This window comes from Rutidosis leptorrhynchoides, chromosome 1, assembly GCF_046630445.1.
Source record: "Rutidosis leptorrhynchoides isolate AG116_Rl617_1_P2 chromosome 1, CSIRO_AGI_Rlap_v1, whole genome shotgun sequence".
NCBI lineage: Eukaryota > Viridiplantae > Streptophyta > Magnoliopsida > Asterales > Asteraceae > Rutidosis > Rutidosis leptorrhynchoides.
In genome coordinates, this window is record NC_092333.1 from 531,419,714 (window position 1) to 531,434,213 (window position 14,500).

A 14,500-nucleotide genomic window follows, 5' to 3' on the forward strand; every position below is an offset into this window, starting at 1 on the left:
TAATAATAATAGAGTTCTACCTTAAAAGCTCCAAAAAATAAATAAACTGTCTTTGCCTAGGCTCGAACCCCGGCCTCTCGTTAACCCCAAACACTCCTAAACCATGGCTCCATCCATGTTTTTCTGAATCAACTCGCAGTTTGCATTATATAACATATACGAATCTTTTTTTGTTTTCCTTCTTAACTTACAACCCAAATCATCATTATCATCATCACAATTACATAGCATCGACATCATCATCTTTATACTAACCTCACCATAAAACCATTACCATTTCATCATCATCCGTATCATCATTTGAATCGTCATTATTATCTTCTTAAACTTAATTGTAATCATAATCATTTTCAAACTTTAAAGCCCAACAAAAATATAATACTTTCGGCCCCAAAAAAAAAATATAATCGATCCAAGTTGCTAAGCACTTAAGAATCAGCCAAAATAAAAAAAAATTAATGATAAACTGGAACCCACTTTCTTTTCTTCTGTTTTGACTACCAACCCTTGTACAAAAAGTTTCACTTTTGTTTATTGCTTTTGACCAATCAAAATCCTTCTTCTTTCTTTTTATTGTGGACTAACAGCAAAAAGAAAAAAATCCAGCAAACATATAATTAGTTTAGCTACCTTTTTGCTTGCTTCTATGTTTCACGACATTCAAACAGGAACACGATGTAGTTCACAAAGGTGTAGGAGGTGGAAGATGGTTGTGTTTCGTGGTGATGATTTCATCGGGTAAAAGAAAATGAGAAAGGGAAATATAAAGAGAGATAGAGAGAGATAAATGGTAGAGAGAGAGAGAAGAGAGAGATGGTGGTGGTGATTGGTAGCCGGTGGTGATGGCGGTTGAGATGGTAGTTTGGTGGCCGGTGAAGAAGGTGGTGCCGGTTGTATGATGGTGTTCAACAGAATAGTAACAAAACCAAACCGTAATACGTAGTAGTAAATATAGTTGTACGCGTGTGATTTGGAGGTGGTGATTGACTAAGAAAAATCGATGGTTGTGAGGTGGACGAGGTTGGTGTTGGCGAGTAGTGGCGGCTCCGGTGGTGGAAGTGGGGTTGCAATGGTTGGCTGTAGTCTGTGTATATAAGCACACAACAAGGTCGTTCGAATGGTGTACATCTTGTTCATTGATAACAGCTCTCGTATTAAACTAAACCGAAAATTTTTAGTTTAGTGATCTTGATGGAACAGAAGCAAAATGGAACAAGAAGGGTTCGGTTTTAATTTGGAGTTTATTAGAAGTAGTTGCAGTTGAAACGAAACAAAGATAGATATTTAGATTGTTTGAGTGTTGGTAAGTTTTCTTAAATGAAGAAGATATAGAGATACATATATATCCCTTGTATCTATGAATGCAGTTATAAACAAAGATAAATATAATAAATTGCAAGTGGACTACACATAACTTTAATAATATCAGGGATTCCTAAAACGTGTAAAATAAACAGTCAAGCAGCCATGAATCTAACATTATCTGCCGACGCTTTTCCCCGGATGGCTATATCGTGTCCATTGCTAAACAGTTAACGTATAAAAGTGTCCCTAAAAATCCCAAATTTTTAGATTAAATATATTTAATTATTTCACTCATTAACTGTTTGAAACCTGATCAAAAATGTTAGTTAATTATTTATTTTCTGTTCCAATTAATATGTACGGAGTACTAATATTTAAGCTAAAAAATGTAAAAATATTTTTAACAAATCTAAAATATTCGTAATCGATTTACAGTCCAACTTTTATTTCAACCCTTCATGAATATGTACAATATCTATATTAAAATTAACAAAACATCAACCGAGTGTTACAGACGTTTACTAATTAAGCTCGAAATCATTCATTTTCCATTTACACTCTCTCTATATATAATCAGTTTTAAATAATCAGTCTTATCACATAAATATATATTATATATTTTTAAACAAATATATTTAATATTATTTTATATATTTATATATATTATATATATATATATATATATATATATATATATATATATATATATATATATATATATATATATATACATATATATATATATATATATATATATATATATATATAGTTGTTCGTGAATCGTCGGGAATGGTCGAAGGTCAAATAAATCTAGTTCAAAATTTTAAGACTCGACATTACAGACTTTGCTTATCGTGTCGAAATCGTATAGAGATTAAGTTTAAATTTGGTTGGAAATTTTCGGGTCGTCACAATTTTTGGGGTGTTTTATGGATGTGTTCGTGTATGTGTGTGTTAGTTATGAGAAGCAGCAGCAGTCGCTGGACTTTTTGATACCTGACCAGCATTTGGTCTCCATATGACCGCATGGATTCCAAGTGCCAACCCCATGCGATCGCATGGGGTGCAGGTTTTTTTTATTATTTTATAAAACCTTATACTTATAAAACAAAAATTAAATAAATTTAAAATTTTGTTTTCCTTGCTATTTAGGACGAGGGTGTTTCGGAACGATGTCCTAGTCCGTCTCTCGACAAAATTTTAAAAATTTGTTATTTAAAAGCAAAGATTTTTGGGTTTTTTAATATTTTTAGCATACTTTAATTCAATAAAATTAAAAATAATGATAATAAAAGTTCTCGTCCCTCCCTTGGGTAGAGCAATTTCGGTTCAACGACCTAGTTTTCAACTCACGACGAATTTTTTAAAAATCAAATTTTTAACTTAATGAAATAAAGTAAATTTTTGTTTTTAAATTCGCACCAAACTTAAATTTAAAATGCATAAAATTAAAAATTCATATTATTAAAATTAAAAATTCACACCAAACTTATATTATATTTTTGTTTTTATACATACAAACTTATATTAAAAATATTAATTTTTAAAAATACATAAAAACTTAAATGTATTGGTTTTAAAAAGTTTACAATATTAATTTAATATTTATATATTAATTAAAAACAAGGTAAAAATTAAATAAAATTTTTTTTTTGGTCTTTTATCCCACTTCAATCAATCAAATATTATCAAAAATATACGCCCCTCTTTTTGGTAAAGTAATTTCGGTTCCATAACCTAGTTTTACTCCTGACGAATTTCTGAAATATTTTGGGTTGATTGATTAAAGATATTTACACCTTAAGAATAAACGGTAAATTTCGCAGTGATGTAATAAATTTTTGTATGATATCAATAATTTCGGTTACGCATACCTAATTTTATTGAATACCAATTTAATACTTTATAGCGAACGATTCAGCGTTTATTATCAAAAGGTTAAAAGCAATAAAAATAAAAATAAAAACTGTACATACTTACCTGTGAGATAGAATTCTCAGAGACCTGCTTTAGCCGACTCATAGGAGAGTCGTGTGATTTGGTTCTCCATAGCTACATAAGCATAACCTCGATTCTTCAATATCTTTTCTTCTAAACATATGAACGGTCCTTCTTTGCATAGAGTAACAAATTCGGTATTTGAATATGTTTGATTGTTTGAACATTTACCTTCGTGTGACCATTTTCTGCATTTATAACATTTTTCAGGGTGTCGTGCTCTTCTTTTTGTTGCGGATTTTGATTTTCCTTTCCCATAATGTATCTTATGATGATCTTTCCTGAGTTCTTTTCTTACTTCGTCACATCTGCTTCTTATTACTAACACCAGGTCACTCGGGAGTGTGTCATTATTATGTTTAGTAATCAAAGCGTGTAGCATTAAACCATGGTTCAGATCAAAGGAATTCTTCATCTCGTAAAACCTAAAAAAAATAAAAATTCAGAATGGTGGGAGAAGACTAGTTCTTTAGGGTCTGCTAGGGAAAGACCATTCGCATTCCATTTTCGGAAACTACACGAAAACAGAATATCTAACTCTAACAGAAATACATATTACCCTAAAAAAGATTCGAACTTTCCCACACTTAGTTAGCTGTGGTGTCGAAATTGTGATTAACTTCATCTTCAACTTCCATTGGACTATCTATGTAATGTTTAACTCTGTGACCATTAACCTTAAATTCAACCCATTTGAATTTATTAATTCTACTGTTCCGTATAAGAAAACTCTTTTGACTATGAATGGTCCAGACCATTTTGATTTCAATTTTCCAGGATATAACTTGAATTGTGAATTGAAAAGAAGAACTCTGTCCCCTTCTTTAAATTCTTTTGAACTTCTGATTCTTTTATCATGCCATTTCTTCGTTCTTTCTTTACAGATTAACGAATTTTCGTATGCTTCATGTCTTAATTCTTCTAATTCATTTAATTGACTTAACCATAGACGTCCAGCTTCATGTAAATCAAGATTACATGTCTTCAAAGCCCAAAATGCTTTATGTTCAATTTCTACTGGAAGATGACATGCTTTTCCATAAACGAGTCTAAAAGGTGTAGTTCCAATTGGAGTTTTGTAGGCTATTCTAAAAGCCCAGAGTGCATCCTCCAATTTCATGGACCATTCCTTCGGATTTGATCCTACGGTTTTCTCTAGAATACGTTTTAATGCTCGGTTGGTATTTTCAACTTGTCCACTTGTTTGTGAATGATAAGCGGTTGAGATTTTATGAGTTACTTCATATCTTTTGAGAACTTTCTCAAGTTGATTATTACAAAAATGAGTACCCCGATCACTTATTAAAGCTTTCGGTGTTCCGAACCTTGCAAAAAGACGTTTTAAGAAGTTGACTACAACTCGTGCATCGTTAGTTGGGAGAGCTTTTGCTTCGGCCCATTTAGATACATAATTAATAGCAACGAGAATGTAGAGATTATTATGAGATTTTGGAAATGGACCCATAAAGTCAATACCCCAAACGTCAAATACTTCACATACTTGAATGACATTTTGTGGCATTTCATCACGTTGACTTATTTTTCCGGCCCTTTGACAAGCATCACAGGATTTGCAAAGAAGGTGTGCGTCTTTGAAAATTGTAGGCCAATAGAATCCAGCGTCGTAGACTTTTCTTGCTGTGAGTTGAGGCCCATAATGCCCTCCTGTTGGTCCTGTGTGACAATGGTTTAAGATTTGACTGGCTTCATCCCCGAATACACATCAGCGTATTATTTCATAGGGACAACTTTTAAACAGATGTGGATCTTTCCAGAAATAGTGTTTTATATCACTAAAGAATTTCTTTCATTTTTGGTACGACAACCCTTTTTCAAGGAATCCACATACTAAGTAGTTTGCATAGTCTGCAAACCATGGAATTACATTATAATCTATCTTCAATAGATATTCATCAGGAAAGTTATCTTGTATGGCCGATTCATTTAGAACTTCTAATTCAGGATTTTCAAGACGAGAAAGATGATCAGCTGCGAGATTTTATGCTCCCTTTTTATCTCGGATTTCAATATCGAACTCTTGTAAGAGTAAGATCCAACGGATTAATCTTGGTTTGGCATCTTGTTTGGAAAATAGGTATCTAAGAGCAGAATGGTCGGTATAGACCACCGTTTTTGCTAGAACGAGATATGAACGAAATTTGACAAAGGCAATGACAATAGCAAGGAGTTCTTTTTCAGTAGTTATGTAATTCGTTTGTGCTCCTTGTAACGTCTTACTAGCATAATAAATAGGTTGAAATCGTTTTTCAATCCTTTGTCCTAAAACGGCTCCCATTGCAAAATCACTTGTATCGCACATTAGTTCAAACGGTAGATTCTAATTTGGAGTTATCATGATTGGCGCATAAGTGAGTTTTTCTTTAAGAATATTAAAAGATTTGATGCATTCATCTGAAAAGATGAATGGAGCATCCTTTTCTAGGATTTTATTCATAGGAGTGGCAATTTTAGAAAAATATTTTATGAAACATCGGTAAAAACCGGCATGCCCTAGAAAACTCCTAACTCCTCTAACATTGGTGGCATGTGGAAGTTTAGCAATTACATCTACTTTAGCTCTATCCACTTTAATTCCTTCTTTTGAAATTTTATGACCAAGAACGGTGCCTTCTTTAACCATGAAATGGCATTTCTCCCAATTAAGTACTAGATTTGATTGTTCGCATCTAATAAGCATTCGTTCAAGATTAACTAGACATGTTTCAAAAGTATCACCGAAGACTGAAAAGTCATCCATGAAAACTTCCATGCATTCTTCTATCATGTCGTGAAAAATCGCCATCATGCACCTTTGAAAGGTTGCAGGGGCGCTGCAAAGTCCAAATGACATGCGTTTGTAAGCAAAAGTACCATAAGGGCACGTGAATGTGGTTTTCTCTTGATCTTCGGGTGCTATTGGGATTTGAAAGTATCCGGAAAAACCATCAAGAAAACAATAGTAACTATTTCCGGCTAATCTTTCCAACATTTGATCAATAAAAGGTAAGGGAAAGTGATCTTTTCTGGTGGCGTCATTTAATTTTCTATAATCTATACAAACACGCCATCCTATTACAGTCCTAGTAGGAATAAGCTCATTTTTCTCATTTGTGATGACAGTCATGCCACCCTTCTTAGGTACGCATTGAACTGGGCTTACCCATAGACTATCAGAGATTGGATAAATTAATCCTGCATCTAGCAGTTTAATAATTTCTTTCTTAACAACATCTTGCATATTAGGATTTAGTCTTCGTTGGCGTTGCACATACGTTTTATGACCTTCTTCCATAAGGATTTTATGTGTGCAATACGAAGGACTTATGCCTTTAATATCATAAATCTTCCATGCAATAGCTGGTTTATGAGCTTTTAGCACAGAAATGAATTGAGATTTTTCATTTTCAGTAAGAGAAGAAGATATTATTACAGGTAATTCAGATTCACCATGTAAATAAGCATATTCCAAATGGTTTGGAAGTTGATTTAACTCTAATGTCGGTGGTTCTTCTATCGATGATTTATATCGATACCTGTCTTCTTCTTTTAGCATTTGAAGTTCTTATGTTGTTGGTTCATATCCATTAGCTATAAGTGTAGCTAACATTTCAGTTTCATCAATTGGTTATGTTCCTTCTCCTAAAGAACATTCTCCTGTTCCGTGTAATTCTGGAAATTCTTCTAACAATTCTGCATGTGAATCTATAGTTTGAATATAATAACATGTATCATCTCTAGATTGCGGTTGTTGCATGGCTCTATCAACAGAAAAGGTAACACTCTCGTCCTCTATACTTAGGGTCAATTTCTTACCAAACATGTCTATTATTTCTTTAGCCGTGTTTAAGAATGGTCTTCCTAATATGAGAGGAACTCGAGAATCTTCTTCCATGTCCAGAATAACAAAATCTACTGGAAATACTAAAGTACCAACTTTAACTAACATGTTTTCCATTATCCCTCTAGTATATTTTACTGATCGATCGGCTAGTTGTATACTTATTCGTGTTGGTTTCAATTCTCCAAGGTCTAGTTTAGCGTATAGTGAATACGGCATTAAATTTATACTAGCACCTAAGTCTGCCAATGCTTCTATTGAACTAAGACTACCCAGAAAACATGGAATTGTGAAACTTCCTGGATCAGATAAATTTTCTGGTATCTTATTCAACAGTACTGCAGAACAATTAGCATTCATAGTAACAGCCGAGAGTTCTTCCATTTTCCTTCTATTTGTGATTAGATCTTTCAAAAATTTAGCATATCTAGGCATTCCTGAAATCACATCAATGAAAGGAAGATTGACATTTATTTGTTTAAATATATCCAAGAATTTGGATTGCTCAGCTTCAAGTCTTTCTTTTCTCATTTTACTTGGGTAAGGAAGTGGTGGTTGGTATGGTTTAACATAAGGTTTAGCCTTAACTGTGTTATCTTCATTAACCTTTTCAACTACCGGTTCTTTTTCCTTATCTTGCTCAGATTGTGGTTCTTGTGGAGTAGGAATAGAGTCATCAGAAATTACAGGTATTTCAGGTGGTTTAAGTGTAATACCACTTCTTGTGGTAATGGCTTTAGCTGTTTCATTCCGGGGGTTAGCATTTGTATCACTAGGTAAACTTCCCGGTTTTCTTTCACCTATCAACCTTGCTTGGTTACTTACTTCTTGTTCCAGATTTTGAATAGAAGCTTGTTGATTTCTAAATGCTTGAGCATTTTGTTCATTCGTTTGTTTCTGAGATGTGAAAAACTGAGTTTGAGATTCAACTAGCTTCGACATCATGTCTTATAAATTTGAATTTTTATCATCGGTTTGTGGTGGTTTGTTTTGAAAAATAGGTCTTTGCTGGTTGTAAGTATTGTTGGATACTTGTTGATTGCTAGGACCTTGTTGGTTGTTGTATGGAACATTTTGGTTATAATTCTGGTTTTGATTGTAGATTGGTCTTGATGGTTGATAATTATTCTGATAATTATTTCCAGGCCTTTGGTTCATGTATGAAACATTCTCTCTTTGTTCCATTGTTTGTTCAATACTAAGACAATCTTTTGTCAAATGTGGTCCTCCACACTGCTCACAACTAATTCGTATTGAGTGAATATCCTTAGTCATCTTTTCCATTCGTCTCTCACAGCATCTATCTTTGCGGAAATGGAATCAAAGTCATGGCTAGAATCGGCTCTAGCTGCTTTAGATGATCTAACGATATCTTTTTCTTGATGCCACTCATGTGAGTGGGAAGCAGTGTTATCAATAATTTTGTAAGCTTCAATTGCGGTCTTCTTCATAATGGAACCACCAACTGCTATATTGATGTCTTTTCTTGTAGTTATGTCGCATCCTTGGTAGAATATTTGTATTATTTGATAAGTGTCTAAACCATGTTGCGGACATCCTCTTAACAACTTTCCAAATCTTGTCCACGCCTCATATAAAGTTTTATTTGGTTTTTGTGTGAACGTAACAATTCCTTCTTGAAGTCTTACGACTTCAGATGCCGGAAAGAATTGTTTAAGAAATTTTTCAACTAAAACGTCCCATGTATCAATCGCCCCTTTCGGTAACGATTCTAATCAATCTTTGGCTTCTCCCTTTAAAGTCCAGGGAAATAACATGAGATATATCTGTTCATCCTCCACTTCTCAGATTTTAAATAGAGTACAGATCATATTAAATGTACGAAGATGTTCGTTTGGATCTTCCTTCGGCGCACCACTAAATTGGCATTGATTAGTCACCATGTGTAGGATTTGTCCTTTGATTTCATAATCTGGCGCATTAATTAAAAGGACCCGTCCTAATCCATCTGGACGAAGTCTTCAACAGTTGATCCAATTGCGCGGTTCTGACCTCTATATGCCATGAACTACTCCATGTAATATGAGGAAATGCACAGCGGAAGATTTCTTTCATACCTGAGAATAAACATGCTTTCAAGTGTCAACCAAAATGTTGGTGAATTCATCGGTTTATCATAAAACAATAAAATTCATCATTTTGATAGACCACAAAATTTAAATGCTGCATGGTACAAATGGGCCCGAATCCTATACCCACCTGTAATGTACATGCGATATCTTTTAAATACAGTACACCTTTCTCGTGTACGAAATACATTTTCATAAATCTTAGTAACCGTACACATATCTCGTGCACAAAAACTAATACACATACCCTGTGCATAAAAATCATTCTCTCGATACATAACATTATATCAATTAGTGGCAATTATCATGTCCACATAATTCAACGGTGGCAATTATCATGTCCACATAATTCAATGGTGGCAATTATCATGTCCACATAATTCAAAGGTGGCAATTATCATGTCCACATAATTCAACGGTGGCAATTATCATGTCCTCATAATTCAATAATAATCCGCAGAACTTCTGTCTGCATAATAATTCATTCGAGGAATGTTTTGCATGTGTCTATCTCGTCAAACATTTATAAAAGCATTTCATGTATTCGCAGTTCACAAATATATTTCAAAAATATTTAATAAAGTAGTTGTAAAAACAGCGCATGTATTCTCAGTCCCAAAAATGTAAAGAGTAAAAGGGAATCAAATGAACTCACGCATATAAATATTGTAAAATAGTTATTAAAACAGTACATGTATTCTCAGCCCAAAAATGTAATGAGTAAAAGGGAATCAAATGAACTCACTTAATGTATTTTGTAGTAAAAATACATATGACGACATTGAATAAGTGTAGGATTGGCCTCGGATTGACGAACCTAAATCATTCATGTATATATTAACACACATAATTGTAATCAAATAAATTCATATATTATATCTTAAATTATATATCTTATATATTTAATTTATATTAATATAGTTTAATATTATATTTGAAATCAATAATTTGTTATATGTAAATATTTATGTAAATAATATATATATATAATTACATGTAAAATTTTGGTAGTTGGAACCTATATACACTTATATAAAAAATATTTCTTTGTTATAATAATATTGTTAATGTAAAGTAGTAATCATAACAACAATAATAATAATAATAATAATAATAATAATAATAATAATAATAATAATAATAATAATAATAATAATAATAATAATAATAATAATAATAATAATAATAATAATAATAATAATAATAATAATGAAAATATTAATAATATTAATGATAATGATAATAATACTACTAATAATAATAACTACAAAAATAATGATTTTACTAATAATAATATTACTAACATTTATTTTAATAACTATAATAATATTAATGATAAGAATAATAATAATGATAAGTAAATAAATAAATAACTACCTCAAAGAAGTATTCCCTAAAAAAAATGCCCAAGTCCGGGTTTGAACCCACGACGTCCCGCTAACCCAAATAACTTCTCAGGCCATCATTCTGTTACTACTTTTTTGTTTCAATTTCAGATTCAATTATATTTAACCCGTTAGTTTTTGTTTTCTTATTTATTTTTCCTCACATCATCATCAATCTTCGGTATTCATAGAATCACAATGGTAACCATTCTATCATAATTATATCATTTCCATCTGCGTTTATTAACCTCAACATCATCCTTAACATCGTCATCACCAACATTATACAATTTTTGTTTTCCTTATTTTGATCATAAACAGAAGTATAAATACTACAACAGGTTTATTGTTTGGCCCATATATACTTCGGTCCACTTTGAAAACCTACATGAATCTCGGCCCAAAGATATAAATCAAGTTTCACAGCCCAACAGACTAACCAGAACCGGTTCACGTCCAGAATATCCATACACATTCACGGCTCCATATCTATTGTTACAAAAGTTACGGCCCATCTGAAAATCTAACCACTAATCGGCGAAATAATGGATCGTGAGGTTAAGAGACTTAAGCAAAACAAGATACCGATTGTTAAGGTTCGATGGAATGCTCGTAGAGGACCCGAGTTCACCTGGGAGCGTGAAGATCAGATGAAGAAGAAATACCCGCATCTATTTCCAGAAGATCCGTCAACACCTTCAACAGCTTAAAATTTCGGGACGAAATTTATTTAACGGTCAGGGTGTAGTGACCCGAACTTTTCCATGTTTATATATATTAATTGAGATTGATATTTACATGACTAAATGTTTCCAATGTGTTAAGCAATCAAACTTGTTAAGACTTGATTAAATGAAATAAGTTTCATATAGACAATTGATCACCCAAGTTGACCGGCGATTCACGAACGTTACAAATTTGTAAAAACTACATGTTGTGGTACATATAGACATATATATATATGATTGACATGAGATTATGATGAGTAAGTATCTCACTAATTATATTAACAATGTGTGATATACATAAGAAATGAGATTACTAAGTTAAGAAACTCGAAATGATATATATAACGATTATCGTTATGATAACGTCTACTAAATACATATGTATCATATTAAGATATTGATACACTATATTTAACATGATAAAATGATATTTAAATATATCATTAAGTGTGTTAACAATGAACTATATATGTAAAAACAAGACTACTAACTCAAGAATTACGAAACGAGACTTATATGTAACGATTATCGTTGTAACGATATTTTAATGTATATATCATATTAAGAGATATTCATACATCATAATATCATAATAACATAATAATTTAACATCTCATTTGATATAATAAACATTGGGTTAACAACATTAATTGAGATCGTTAACTTAAAGGTTTCAAAACAACACTTACATGTAACGACTAACGAAGACTTAACGAATCCATTAGAATGTATATATATGTTGTGTTTTGATATGTATTCTTACACTTTTGAAAGACTTCAAGACACATATCAAAGTACTTCTACTTAACAAAAATGCTTACAATTACATCCTCGTTCAGTTTCATCAACAATTCTACTCGTATGTACCCGTATTCGTACTCGTACAATACACAGCTTTTAGATGTATGTACTATTAGTATATACACTCCAATGATCAGCTCTTAGCAGCCCATGTGAGTCACCTAACAAATGTGAGAACCATCATTTGGCAACTAGCATGAAATATCTCATAAAATTACAAAAATATTAGTAATCATTCATGACTTATTTACATGAAAACAAAATTACATATCCTTTATATCTAATCCATATACCAACGACCAAAAACACCTACAAACACTTTAATTCTTCAATTTTATTCATCTAATTGATCTCTCTCAAGTTCCATCTTCAAGTTCTAAGTGTCCTTCATAAATTCCATAAGTATAGTTTCATAAAAATCAAGAATACTTCCAAGTTTACAAGTCTACTTCCAAGATTTCTAATCCATTCCAAGTAATCATCTAAGATCAAGGAACCTTTGTTATATACAGTAGATTATCTTTCTAATTCAAGGTAATATTCATATTCAAACTTTGATTCAATTTCTACAACTATAACAATCTTATTTCGAGTGAAAATCTTACTTGGACTGTTTTCGTGTCATGATTCTGCTTCAAGAACTTTCAAGCCATCCAAGGATCCTTTGAAGCTAGATCCATTTTTCTCATTTCCAGTAGTTTTATCCAAAAAACTTGAGGTAGTAATGATGTTCATAACATCATTCGATTCATACATATAAAGCTATCTTATTCGAAGGTTTAAACTTGTAATCACTAGAACATAGTTTAGTTAATTCTAAACTTGTTCGCAAACAAAAGTCAATCCTTCTAACTTGACTTTTAAAATCAACTAAACACATGTTCTATATCTATATGATATGCTAACTTAATGATTTAAAACCTGGAAACACGATGAACACCATAAAATCGGATATACGCCGTCGTAGTGAAACCGGGGGCTGTTTTGGTTTGGATAATTAAAAACTATGATAAACTTTGATTTAAAAGTTGTTCTTCTGGGAAAATGATTTTTTATATGAACATGAAACTATATCCAAAAATCTTGGTTAAACTCAAAGTGAAAGTATGTTTTTCAAAATGGTCATCAAGATGTCGTTCTTTTGACAGAAATGACTACCTCTTTAGTAATTGACATGTAACTTAAATTTCCGACTATAAACCTATACTTTTTCTATTTGGGTAATAGTTGATCGTCTCACCAAATCAACACATTTCCTGCCAATAAGAGAAGATGACAAGATGGAGAAGTTAGCACGACTGTATTTGAAGGAAGTCGTCTCCAGACATGGAATACTAATCTCTATTATCTCTGATAGGGATGGCAGATTTATTTCAAGATTCTGGCAGACATTACAGCAAGCATTAGGAACTCGTCTAGACATGAGTACTGCCTATCATCCACAAACTGATGGGCAGAGCGAAAGGACGATACAAACGCTTGAAGACATGCTACGAGCATGTGTTATTGATTTCGGAAACAGTTAGGATCGACATCTACCATTAGCAGAATTTTCCTACAACAACAGCTACCATTCAAACATTGAGATGGCGCCGTTTGAAGCACTTTATGGTAGAAAGTGCAGGTCTCCGATTTGTTGGAGTGAAGTGGGGGATAGACAGATTACGGGTCCGGAGATTATACAAGAAACTACCGAGAAGATCATCCAAATTCAACAACAGTTGAAAACCGCCCAAAGTCGACAAAAGAGCTACGCTGACATTAAAAGAAAAGATATAGAATTTGAAATTGGAGAGATGGTCATGCTTAAAGTTGCACCTTGGAAAGGCGTTGTTCGATTTGGTAAACGAGGGAAATTAAATCCAAGGTATATTGGACCATTCAAGATTATTGATCGTGTCGGACCAGTAGCTTACCGACTTGAGTTACCTCAACAACTCGCGGCTGTACATAACACTTTTCACGTCTCGAATTTGAAGAAATGTTTTTCTAAAGAAGATCTCACTATTCCGTTAGATGAAATCCAAATCAACGAAAAACTCCAATTCATCGAAGAACCCGTCGAAATAATGGATCGTGAGGTTAAAAGACTTAAGCAAAACAAGATACCAATTGTTAAGGTTCGATGGAATGCTCGTAGAGGACCCAAGTTCACCTGGGAGCGTGAAGATTAGATGAAGAAGAAATACCCGCATCTATTTCCAGAAGATTCGTCAACACCTTCAACAGCTTAAAATTTTGGGACGAAATTTATTTAACGGGTAGGTACTGTAGTGACCCGAACTTTTCCATGTTTATATATATTAATTGAGATTTATATTTACATGATTAAATGTTTCCAACATGTTAAGTAAT